Source organism: Benincasa hispida, chromosome 1 (genome assembly GCF_009727055.1).
Source record: "Benincasa hispida cultivar B227 chromosome 1, ASM972705v1, whole genome shotgun sequence".
Taxonomy (NCBI): Eukaryota; Viridiplantae; Streptophyta; class Magnoliopsida; order Cucurbitales; family Cucurbitaceae; genus Benincasa; species Benincasa hispida.
This window is the reverse complement of record NC_052349.1, coordinates 87,034,786-87,047,093: the sequence shown is the minus strand read 5'-3', so window position 1 is coordinate 87,047,093 and position 12,308 is coordinate 87,034,786.

Below are 12,308 nucleotides of genomic sequence, written 5' to 3'. Positions count from 1 at the left end.
AGCTTTCTCTATATGAGTTGTTTATTTGATGATGAATAGTATTAAACCTTATTATAACAACTAATTGTGCAATTAAAAGCATACAACTAGTTAAAAAAATATATATTTTTCCAACTTGGATTTGCCTATCTATTTCCATCTTTGGTTTGAATTTGTAACTCATCAAATTAGTTGAGCTGATATAATTGGTTAGGAAGTTCTTATCAATATGAGATTATAGAGATCTACAAATAATAGGAATTATACATTCATGAAAAACCATTTACAATTCAACGGAATAAGAGATTTGAGGGATCCCTTAAGGAAAAAAAAAAAAAAAAAAGTTAAAAAATTGAGTCATGCTAAAGTTGAAAATTTTCTTCAAAATTGACATTTGTAGAATATATAGTTAAAATTTTGCTATTTCTTATAATTTTATAAATTTCTAATAAAGTTATCACTCATCATTTATTCCTGTGGGCCGAAACATGTCACCTTTTGGGCCCTAGAATTTGGGATGCCTGCTATTATGGGCTTGCTTCTTAGCCCATTTTCCCTATATTAGAAAGAAGTATATCATCAATCAACAGTCTGCTGCAAAATGCCACAATTTGAAAAGTGCTCATGTTGATAATCATAATGGTCAAAAATACCCCTCAAATAGACCGTACCATATTATTTCAAATTAACAATTTTGAGAATAAGAGATTCACTATCTGTCATTAGTGTTTTTAACGACCATCTATTATAGACTTAAATTTTAATTTTTCAAATGATTTCAAATTAGGCCTACACAATTATATTTAAATCATGTTTTTTTTATTATTCATAATTCACATAATATTGTTAATTAATTTTTACATAGGATTGTCTTCATTCTCTGAGCTTTGAAGAAGAAGAATGACCCTTTAATACAATAACACATGGGGAAATTTCCAAAAAAAAAAGTTATTCCTCAAACCTATTTTGGATTCTGGATATTGTTTCATAGGCATAATTATTAAATATTTGAAATTTATGTCTAGAATTTAAATATCTAGAATAATAAATGTATATAAATGTGTAATATAATCAATATTCGGGAGTTAAATATTTTTATTTGAATATGTAAATATAATCAATATATATGTGCATATTTGTTCATTAATTTTGTGCCAAAAAAAAGAAGAAGAAATCCCACCTTTTTTAAAGGGTAATAATTAAAAACCTGCCTTTACAAAGATATTTTTTACCATAGATAATTAATATCCAGAATTTTTTAAACTAAATTACACAAAACAAACACATACAATAATTAATACCCATCAATGTTCCAGGAAACAAACAGGCCATGTAGTAATTTTCTAAAAATATATATCCCTCAAATAGTATTATTGTTGACTTTCCATTGGGATTATGTTACTTATAATACGAAAAGAAAACACTTTTGATCTCTAAATTTTTATGAAAATAATAATTTAGTTTTTATACGGTATGTAGTCAGTAACAATTTAATTCCTATACTTTTGAATTATTAGATTTTTTAATCTCTCAATTTTAATAATAACGATTTAGTCCCTACACTTTACAATTTAAAACAAATCAATCCCTATCGTGAAAAATATTAATATGATTTAATGAATTTTTTTTTTACAAATGCAGATAAACTGATAAGGAATCAATTTTATTTAAAAAATATAAAGACTAAGTTGTTGGCTTTTTTACCCTTAATCTCATATTAATTATTAATTAATTAATTAATTGATATTTTGATGGTAACAAACCTGCTCTTATTTGCTAACAATTTTAGTGTTTTGAAGTGTTCATTGCGGAGCTCCGAAAAAAATTCCAACAAAATTTGAATCACTCAAATCGGAGTTCAAACAAATAACATATAGCCGAAACAAACTTAACGAAAAATGTTGGGTTGATGACGTGGCAAATTCTATTCATCAAATTAAACCAACTGAAAGGTACCATATTTCATATTATTTTATGTTTGTGTACTAGTTTTGGACATATGATGGACATTTGTTTTTTATTGGATTTTAAAGATAAATGATTTAAAAAAATATATATTGTTATATTATGTTTTTTATTTGTGTCTAGTTGAGTTTAAATCTGGATCATTTAGTTTTCTTTTACCAACATCCAATGACCCAAATTAAATTTAGTTTTCACCACTTCTCTCTTTATTTAAACTATTTTTTTCCCCAAAATTTCTACAACAATTTCACATCTTTTTACAATCCTCCCTAATTCATTAAACCTTTATGGTTACTCTCTCTAGTTTTTTTTTTTTTTTTTTGTTGTCATTATTGAGAGAGATATATTGTATTTGTAAGGATTTATTTGTTTAGTGTTTAAATTCGTAAATCCACTCTATTTAGAGAGTTTGTCAAGTATGTTCTTTATTTTTCCAAACTTTTGTAAGGATTGACTCTTGTTCATCGAAAACAAAGTGGTTGTAATGATTTGATCCTCAACTGCAAAAATGATCGGATTCGTTCTTCCGTTCGAAAAAAGTACGTTGTAGCGATTCGACTAAACTTTAAGTGAAGTATCCAAAAGGAGCTTGAGAAGTGAGTGTAGGCTGGTTATGCCGAACCACTATATAATTTTCGGTGTTAATTTTTCTATACCTCTCTTATTTAATTTAGTAATTAATTTGTTAATATATTCTATTTGAATGAAATTAATTGCTATAATTTATGTTTGGAATTACTTACTAATATTTGATTGATAGTTCTTAAATTTTCATATGTTTTACCAATTTTATTATTAAATTTAAATAGGGTACTTAAAGTGTTAATTTGAATTTCTTATTCTTTTTTGGATTGGATTATTATGTATGAAATTATTGTTCAAATTATTTGATAACCAAAAGTATATTGATTTGCTTAATTGAGTCCACACTAGAGAAAAAGTTTTAATTCGACCCAACATAAGTCACTACGTAATAAAAATTGACACTTGATTTTGATGAAAATTTTTATGATGAGAACTAAATCGTTTCAAATTGTAAAGTACTCATATTAAATTATTATTAATTAAAATTTTAGGACTAAATTGTTATAGTTAGAAAGTTTTGAGACTAAATTATTACTAATTAAAGATGATAGTTTTTTTTTTTTTAATAAAAATTCGGGGACAAAAACATTTTTCAACCTAGAAATTTCTGTTCATGTATTAATATTTTTCTTTCTGAAAATTTCACTGCTCGTGAAGTTATTAGCTTTTTGTTTATGTCAACTAAAAAAAACAATCATAGTATTTTGTTTATTCATCTATTAAAACTTTATATATATTAGGATATGTATTTAAATTCATGGGCATTCATTTTGGATAGATTTAGACCCTTATTTAATCAATAATACTATAATTCACTTTCACTTTTAAATTTGTTTCATTTTTATTTATAAAATTTGAATGGTGTTTGGAGTAAGAGTTTCAATGAAGTGGAGTTATTAGTATTTTTTGTTTGATTCAAGAAGTTTTTAAATCAACGGTAGATCTCACGAATTATTAATTTTTTACCCTGTGAGTTTCCGACATAAACAATTCAATTTGTTGTTCCAAAAGCCTTTGAAATATTTCATTTTGGTCTCTAAAATTTTGAAATGTCTATTTTGATCTAATTAATCATTTTATCGCCTAATGTTTACTAGGCTAAAAAACACTTTCGGTCTCATAACTTTCATAGCAACAATTTAGTCCTTTTACTTTTAAATTTGTAACAATTTAATCCTTGAACCTTAATCAAGATTAATTTAAATTATGCACTTTTTAATTTGTAACGATTTAGTCCTTATTAAGAAAAATATATTAAGATTTACTAAAAATTCTTACACGAGTAGATCGATAAGCCGATCGATAAACAAATTTTTTAAAAACTATAACGAATAAGTATTTATCTATTAAAAGTTGACACTTAATTTTGAAAAGATTTTTATGATCGCAACTAAATTGATACCTATTAAAATTTAAAAGACTAAATTGTTATAAATATGAAAATGGTGGAAAATTAAATCGTGTCCGATTTGTGTCATATGGAAGAGTTTGAACCCGTGATTTGCTTCCATTGATTTTGAGATGACATACCGATATTCGCCACGTGTATTAATAACGACCGTTCGTACTGGGCCTCACTCCGATACCTTCTAGAGACAAGACGGTAATTCCCTTCCGGAAAATTGATCAGAGCCGTTGAAGGAATCTGCATCCATCCAAAAATGGGATAATAATTAAAAAACATCGATATTTAGAAGTTCCAAAGGTTGATTAAATTAATATAATATATATTCCAGTAACCAATTAAGAAATATTATAAATAAACTTCTAAATATTAATTAATTAGAGAAAAATTATTGAACGGCTAAAGTTAACCATTGTGTTTGCTTCTATTATAAATATTCATATTGTTAATAATTCCATTGCCTTTGGATCCTTGTTTTAAACCATGAAACCACTATAATAATGAAATAAATTGTTTGGCCAATTCAAGTATGGTTCATAAATAAAGATGGATGGTTCGTTATCTCGTAATTATTAAATTAAAATAAAACTTGTCATAAGTTTGAAGGATAAAAAAAAAAAAAAAAAACCTTGAGTGGAAATGGATGGTAGAAAATATATTGTATGTTTTAACTAGTTTAATTATGCTAAGACGATTAATTATAGTATTGATTTTTATTAATAAAAAGGAAATTGTAACCTTGAGTTGCTCAAGGATTAACGTATGTGTTAATATGTTGATATTTCTATAAATTAAAAGGTCCAAGTCAAATCGAGCATATCATTTGGCATCTAGATGTGTTAGAAACCACAAGATTCGTGGTTCGAATCCTCTTATTTCTAATTGTACTAAAAAAATGAAAAAGCCCAATATTGATAATAGAGATGAGAATCAATACCTTTGATATTTCATATAAATATAAATATAATATTAAAAAATATATAATTTTCCCTCACTAATTTAAATATAAATTGTTATAACATAATTTGTAACTAATTTAATGGAAAGTAATTTAAATATTCATTGAATTAATTTTTATAATTTTTGTATTTTCACATAAATGTTATAGCCTTCATTAAATCAAATAAAAAAAACAAAATAGTTACCAATGGAGCCTAAGAGATTGAGAATAATTACACTTCAAGGCCAATAAAAACAAAATTCAACCGATAGAGAAGACATGTACTCTTGATTAAAAGATAAGATGTTCAAATTTCTCACGGTGTATATATTTTTTTTTTTAGGAAACCAAAAGGCAGAGCTGCAAAATTAAGTCGTTGGATACGAAAGTATGAAATAACTCAAGGTAAAAGAGAATATCTTACAAATTCTCCACCATAGCTTTATGAGTCAAGGAATTAGTCGAATATTTTTACTTCGATGGGGAGTGAATAAAGGAGATCTCCACGTTGTTGGAAGCTAAGGACTTGACACCTTCCACATCAAAAGTCGCCTCAACGAGATCACTTGTTTCACTGTTTACCATATTCATTGCCTCCAAGTAGTCGCTGTCCACAATATAATCACCTTTCAATTAGCAAACTCAAGAACATTAGAGAATCTTTCAAAGACAGATATGGCTTCAAGAAACTTAATCTCATAATGATGAGAAATAGTCTTCATTCCCCTCGACGAACGTGTTCATGATGATTGTAGATCATCCACTCCAGACCTCAACTTGACGGGAGGGGCAGTGGGGCACCATGAAGCATTTTTGTTTAACTTTCAAGTACCACATTGCATATTGTTGAACTAAAAGAAGATAGAGAGGAATGATAATTCAAGTAAGAGATGGAAAAGAGAGAAAAGGGGTTGGAAATTTTAGGGTATTATTACGCCATTAATCTCATCTTAATGATATTAATGTTATATTCTATTTTTGTAGTTAGCAACTATTTACTTGTCTTTAATGTATTTTGGTCAGTATATAATTTAAAAAGAATTTTTTAAAAATTTTTTTAGTACAACAACTATGTGGATAGGGATTAAACCTTCAATTTAAGAAGAAAAGGAATAATAATAATTATTATTATTTTAGTATAACAACTATAGGAATGAAGAATGGAATCTTTAATCTTCGGAAAGAAAAGACATGTTAAATACATTAAACTAAATTGACTTTGGCAAAAAAAAATGGTTATTTAAGTCTACCATTTTTGTCATACTTGAGGTCCATTCACTCATCAATTTTTAGTCCCCAATACCTCTTCACATATTAGAGCTTTAATGACTATATTTAAAGTGATATTATTTGGACAATTAATGAAATAATAACAAGAATTAGATGTTAACTCTCCTAAAATCAGTGGTTGAAGATATTCTGTCCATGGGTTGCAAAGTGAGATTCCATTTTATCAAATCAGACATCTCGGACAGATGGTTAGTTTGTTGGACGGCGAATAAGTCTTAATCTCATTGTTAGTAGGATAATTTCTCTAATTAGTTTGATTTTTTGTTGAGACGGATTTGATTTCGTTGTGTCATTATAGTTGTATGATATTTTGCTTCTCCAAATAATAATAATACACAACAAAGATATAATTGGTTTCTTTAGAAATAAAAAAGTAAAATCGTTAAATTACCAATTGTTCCTCAACTTTAAAATTTGTTTTTATTTGATCCTCAAATTTTCAAAATTGTATAATAGGTTATTAAACTTTCAAGTTTTTTATCAATACATGGATTTTTTTTTAAATAATGTTATTTTAATAATCATTAACAAAAATAGGGTTGGACGGATAATATTGACAAAAATATGTTTTTTAATCGTGTACCCGATACACGATTAGGTTTAAATCGTGTACCCGGTACACGATTAGAACTAAATCGTGTAGCCGGTTTACAACTGTCTGTGATCTGACATGTGCATACTACTAATGTAGCAGTCATGCAGCGTTGACCGAGGTAATCGTGTACCCCTAAGTCGTGTACCGGTGGTCCCTTAAATGCCGCAGCCTCTTCCTCTTCCTCCATCCGAGAGTGTTTTCTCTTTTCTTCCTCCCCATTACTGCCGTAGCCTCTTTTCTTCCTCCATCCGACCATGGGCTTTTCCTCTTGTTGCTACCGTCGTGAGCCGATCTATCACCCGCTGTCTCCAATCTTTGTTGTCATCCACCTTAGGTAAAGTTTTTTCTTTAATTTTTTTCCAATATATGTATTTGTTTATAAAAATGAGGATCAAGTTCGAAAATGAAGATTGCTTCATATATATATCATTTTGTTTGTATTTGGGATGAATTAAATGTATGATTCATGGATATACTATTTTGTTTTTATTTGGGCTAATTTAAATGTATAGTTTATGGATCTTAGATTTGGGTTGATTTAAATGTATAATATTTAGATCTTATATATTGAACTTAGAAATTGGATTTTGTTGGGCTGATTTTGTTGGACTATTTGTTGGGTTGACATATTAACATATTTTTTTGTCAAGTATAATAATTGAAAAAATCATAATAAATATGTTGATGCGTTCTAAACTTTAGTCATTCTTGAACTTGAAAATGATGAAGATGGTGATATTGATGTTGAAATTGATAAATTATTTGGAAATGATAGGAGTGGGGAACATGATCTTGAGTTGGTATTTACAACTTGCTGTAAAAAAAATACTGTGTGACATAACACTATGAGATTATTGTAGTGGAATCAAATCAAGATATTTGGTATATCAGATGCGAATAGTGGAAGGATGGTTTTGATTGGAGGTTACGGACATGTCGGCGTAAAACTCATGGGATGTTTAAAATCACCAAACTTGAAGGGGAACTCATGCTTGTCTTCAGAATTGACACAGGATCATTCACAGCTTGATTCAAATTTTATGAGTATCGAAATCCAAAATTTGGTTAGAGCTGATCCTGGGGTACCTGTGTCCCTACTCCAAGAAGCAATTAAAAAACACTATAATGTTAATTATAGACGGGTGTGGCAAGCCAAGAGAAAAACGTTGATTGTTGTATTTGGTGATTGGGAGAAATCATATTCAGAGCTTCCGTATTGGTTGAATGCTCTTGTTCATTACAATCCAGGATCACGATCAGATGGTATTTCCTTCCGTCTGATGTGCCAAGTACGACTATTTTTTGTCGAGTTTTCTGGTCCTTCGGTCCTGCAAGAGAAAGGTTCAAATATTATTGATCATTAATCCAGATCGATGGAACTCATCTCTACAGAATGTATAAGGGGAAATTATTGACCGCTTTATCGATTGATGCAAACGGGCATATATTTCCCCTTGCTTTTGCTATTGTTGAAGGTTAAAATTCGTCCAGTTGGTCATGGTTTTTGTGAGCATTGCATGAATATGTTACCTAAAGAGATGGTATGTGCTTGATTTCTGATAGACATAAGGACATTCTTGCTGCAATTAATAATGAGAAAATTGGTTGGAATGAACCTAGAGCGTACCATCGATATTGTCTTTGCCATGTTGCCAGTAATTTCAATACGAAATATAAATCAAAGCGTGGGGTGGTGCTTATCTTACATGGCTTTATATACAACTTTGTTGGGCTACCAATGCACAAGCAGTGGAAATAGCGGGGCCGATACTACTACAAGCATGGGTTTATGATAGATTTTCAATTATAGCACCACAAGTTCAGTTACAGGCCCCAGGTCATCGTCCACTTAGTGTCAGGTATTATTTCATTTATATATTTATAAATTAATTGTATTTTTTATAATTTTAGATGGTGTATTAGCTATTTCTGAACAGTCAACAAATATGCTGCTAATATACTAAAAAATATTTGACAGACTGATGCACAATCAGGTAACAAATGTATATATAAATGAATATTTAAAAGATTTTTTTATGTATAATTATCTTTTTTTTTTTTTTTGTCAGATTAATTGGACGCTATACACACAAGATATTTGGTCATCACTACCTGATTACTATCGTGATGGTGAAGACATCTGGTTGACTGTTAACCCTCTTATATGCTTCCATATAGTAAAGTGACATCATCCAGATTGTGTGTTGAGACTATTCGGTTTGTGACAAACGATACCTTCGTTGTCCTATACACTCCCAGCACTACACCAAATTGATTTGATAGGCAAGCATGACCAAGACTGGTGTTGAATTCACGCGGAATATATATCCTACTGGCATAGATGACATGATTGTTATGCATAGGGAGAAATAATAAATAGGTTAGCTGTATCAGATGACTACTTTTCCTGGTACGATTCAATCACGAGGCGATTTATCACACCTGACGATGCTTACTATTACTGCATGGTAAGAGATTTAAAATTGGAAATTTTCCAAATATATGATATGAATATGTTTAATATTTTTTTTTTTTCATTGTACAGAATAATTTTATCGGAGATGTACAACAATATTCAGTACAACACAATTTACCAGAATTAGGTTCAATGTGTCACCAAACATTGGTCAACATAGAAAGTATTATTCAACAAACAAGACGACTCGATGTTGCTGACACTGATCGAAGACGTATTCGTCATAGCCAACAACGACAACAGAGTGAAGCTAATTTAGAGGCACACGAAGACAACTCGCATGTGGGGTAAGGGACAAGGAATCGTCTTTAAATTTAACTTCTTTTTTCAAATTAAAGAACTAATTATAAATCTTCTTTAGTATTATGACTGTTCGCACGAGATTTCAAGAGAAATTTATTTCGTGGAACTTGAACTTTGTATTTGTATTAATTTTGTGGAAAGTGAGTACAATCTCTAATACATAGTATTTTGATGCTTTCAAAATAAATATAATATTTAAGCTTAGTTGATCTTCTTGAACGATCGGCCTTTGGGCTTGTTGATCTTCTTGGAGGATTAGTGTTCGCATGAGGCTTCTAGAGAAACTTGTTTCATGGAGTTGAACTTGAGTTGGTGTTGATGTTGAGGTTGATTTGATGCAATGTAGTTTGATCTCTAGTACTTGATCATCTGATTCTCTCTCGGTTGGATGCATATGCTTGACTTGAAGAAGAAAAACACCGAAAGTTCTTGAAGTAGAAGTCTTGGAAGAGTGTTTGTGTCTTTAAGGGTCTTTTGTCTTCTAGAAGTGCAGCTTCAGAAGTCTTGGGAGTCTTCTGCTTGTTGATGAATTCTCTCTGGACTCTCTGAATGTAGAATTGCTTGTATCTTCAAAAGACTTCAGTCTTTAGAATACTTGTATCTTCAAGGACTTCAGTCTTCAAGCGTGGTCAGAATGTTTGTATCTTCAAAAGACTTCAGTCTTCAAGCGTGGTCAGAGTGCTTATATCTTCAAAAGACTTCAGTCTTCAGAATGGTCTTCAGAATGCTTGTGTCTTCAAAGGACTTCAGTCTTCAGGCATAGTCAGCTTCAGGCAAGGAATCTTCTGATTGTAGAGAATTCCCTATAAATTCTATGGGGTATAGAATTGCTGACCTCTCCAAATGAGGAGAAATTCTCTATTTATAGAGTTCACAGGTGGGTTTGAGTTCAGTTGATCTATGGGCTTGGCCTTTGGGCCCAATTAGTTGGACTTGGGCTTAGTTAGTCCATGGGTCTGGCCTTTGGACCCAATTAATCGGATTTAGGCCTGATTTGACATTTGAGTCAAATTTAACCTATTTTTTGGGCTTAGTTGGACTTTGACTTAAATAATAATATCAAATTAGGCCAAATTAATCTTATCTGATTCAACGGTCAGGATAAAAATACGTGGCATCATCGAAATTTGTTTTAACTTCAATTCAAGATATATGTCAATTTCTAATTGAGCCCAAATTTAATGATTTGTAATTTTGCCATTAATTTAGTAAATGACGTGACAACTTGTGATTGGTCCAAAAATTATCATTCATCAATGACATTTTTTTTAATATGAGTGTAGAATAATTATGTTTTCATTGTAGATTAAATATATAATTAAGTTTAATAATGAAGGAATTTGTGGACCCGATCCTAAAGTCTTAATATCGTTGTACATCTCTGATTAGAAAAAATAATTAGTCAATCTATTTTTTAAAAAAAGAAAAGAAAAAAATTGTGGACCCTCGACCGGTCAACCAACTGAGCCGACATGGTACTGACTGGATTAAATGCTAATCATGTACCCCGTACACGATTTCTCTTCATACCAAAACTACCTTATTTTTGTCAATATTTTTCATTCCCACCTATTTTTAAAAATACTTTCCCATGTATCTCATTTTTGTCAATAATTTGAAAATCCACAATATTTTTTAACTTGATCTCTCTAAAAAAATTAAATCTTTTAAAAGTTAATCAATATACTAAAGTTGAATGTTATATCCAGTAAAACCCTAAATTTTTTAGTATTTTGCTTCGTAGTACATGGTTTGGCCAACAAACTTGTTTTCTTCTATAGACTCAAAGCTAGTGTGTGTTGTTGGTCTCTATGTGAATATTGATCCTAGGTTTTAATTTTGGTCGCAACTATACTATTTTTTTATTCAAATTCTAGGATGGGCAAACTTTTAGTTATACTATAAAATTTTCAATATTATCTTCATTTACTTGTTATGTTAGTACGATTTTAAAAATAAGGTAGCATCTATCAACATTAAAAAGTTATGAACATAAATTCATATTATGAACCGAAGGAGTATGATACTTTTGAAATTTTACTTTTAGTAATTGGAAAAACGAACAGAGAAAAAAAAATGCATCATCCATTTTTTTGCTGTCCATTTCATTTTAGTTTTAAGTGTTCACGTGATCATGGAATATTTATAAGAGTAAAGTACCAACATTTAATATTTTCCAAATATATCTGTTGGTTTTAAAATAGTTTTTTCGTTAATAATCTATAATATATATAAAAATAGGAATGTGGGAAAAAAACTTTTTTTTTGGACGGTATTAAATTTAACTTTTTCTATAATACCTAATTTACCCTTTATTTAATCTCTCTCACTCCTATTTTTCTCATAAATTTATCTCTCTAATCCAACATTTTCACCTCTCTTTCGATTTTTCATATAAAATAATCTATTAATTCATCTAAACATATAATAATATTTTTTTTAACATAATTTTGTCTTTCGCCCAATCCTTTTCATCTCCCCGTTTTAAGTTTAGTCATAGTCATAAAAGCATTTAATACTCCAATGATACTCATTTAACCTTTCACTTCTTTCTCAAATACTACCACAATGAATGAAACCAAACCAAGAGAAAAACAATTAATGCTATAACTTACCATTTTGAGTTTTTCTTTATCCTGTAGTCAAATCGAACATATCTCAATTCTCACTTTAAAATAGAGGTGATGGTAAAGAAAATTGAGTGCAAACAATTGATAGGTGGATAGGTGGAGGGCCAATAATAACACTAAGTACATTTATCTTGACTTCT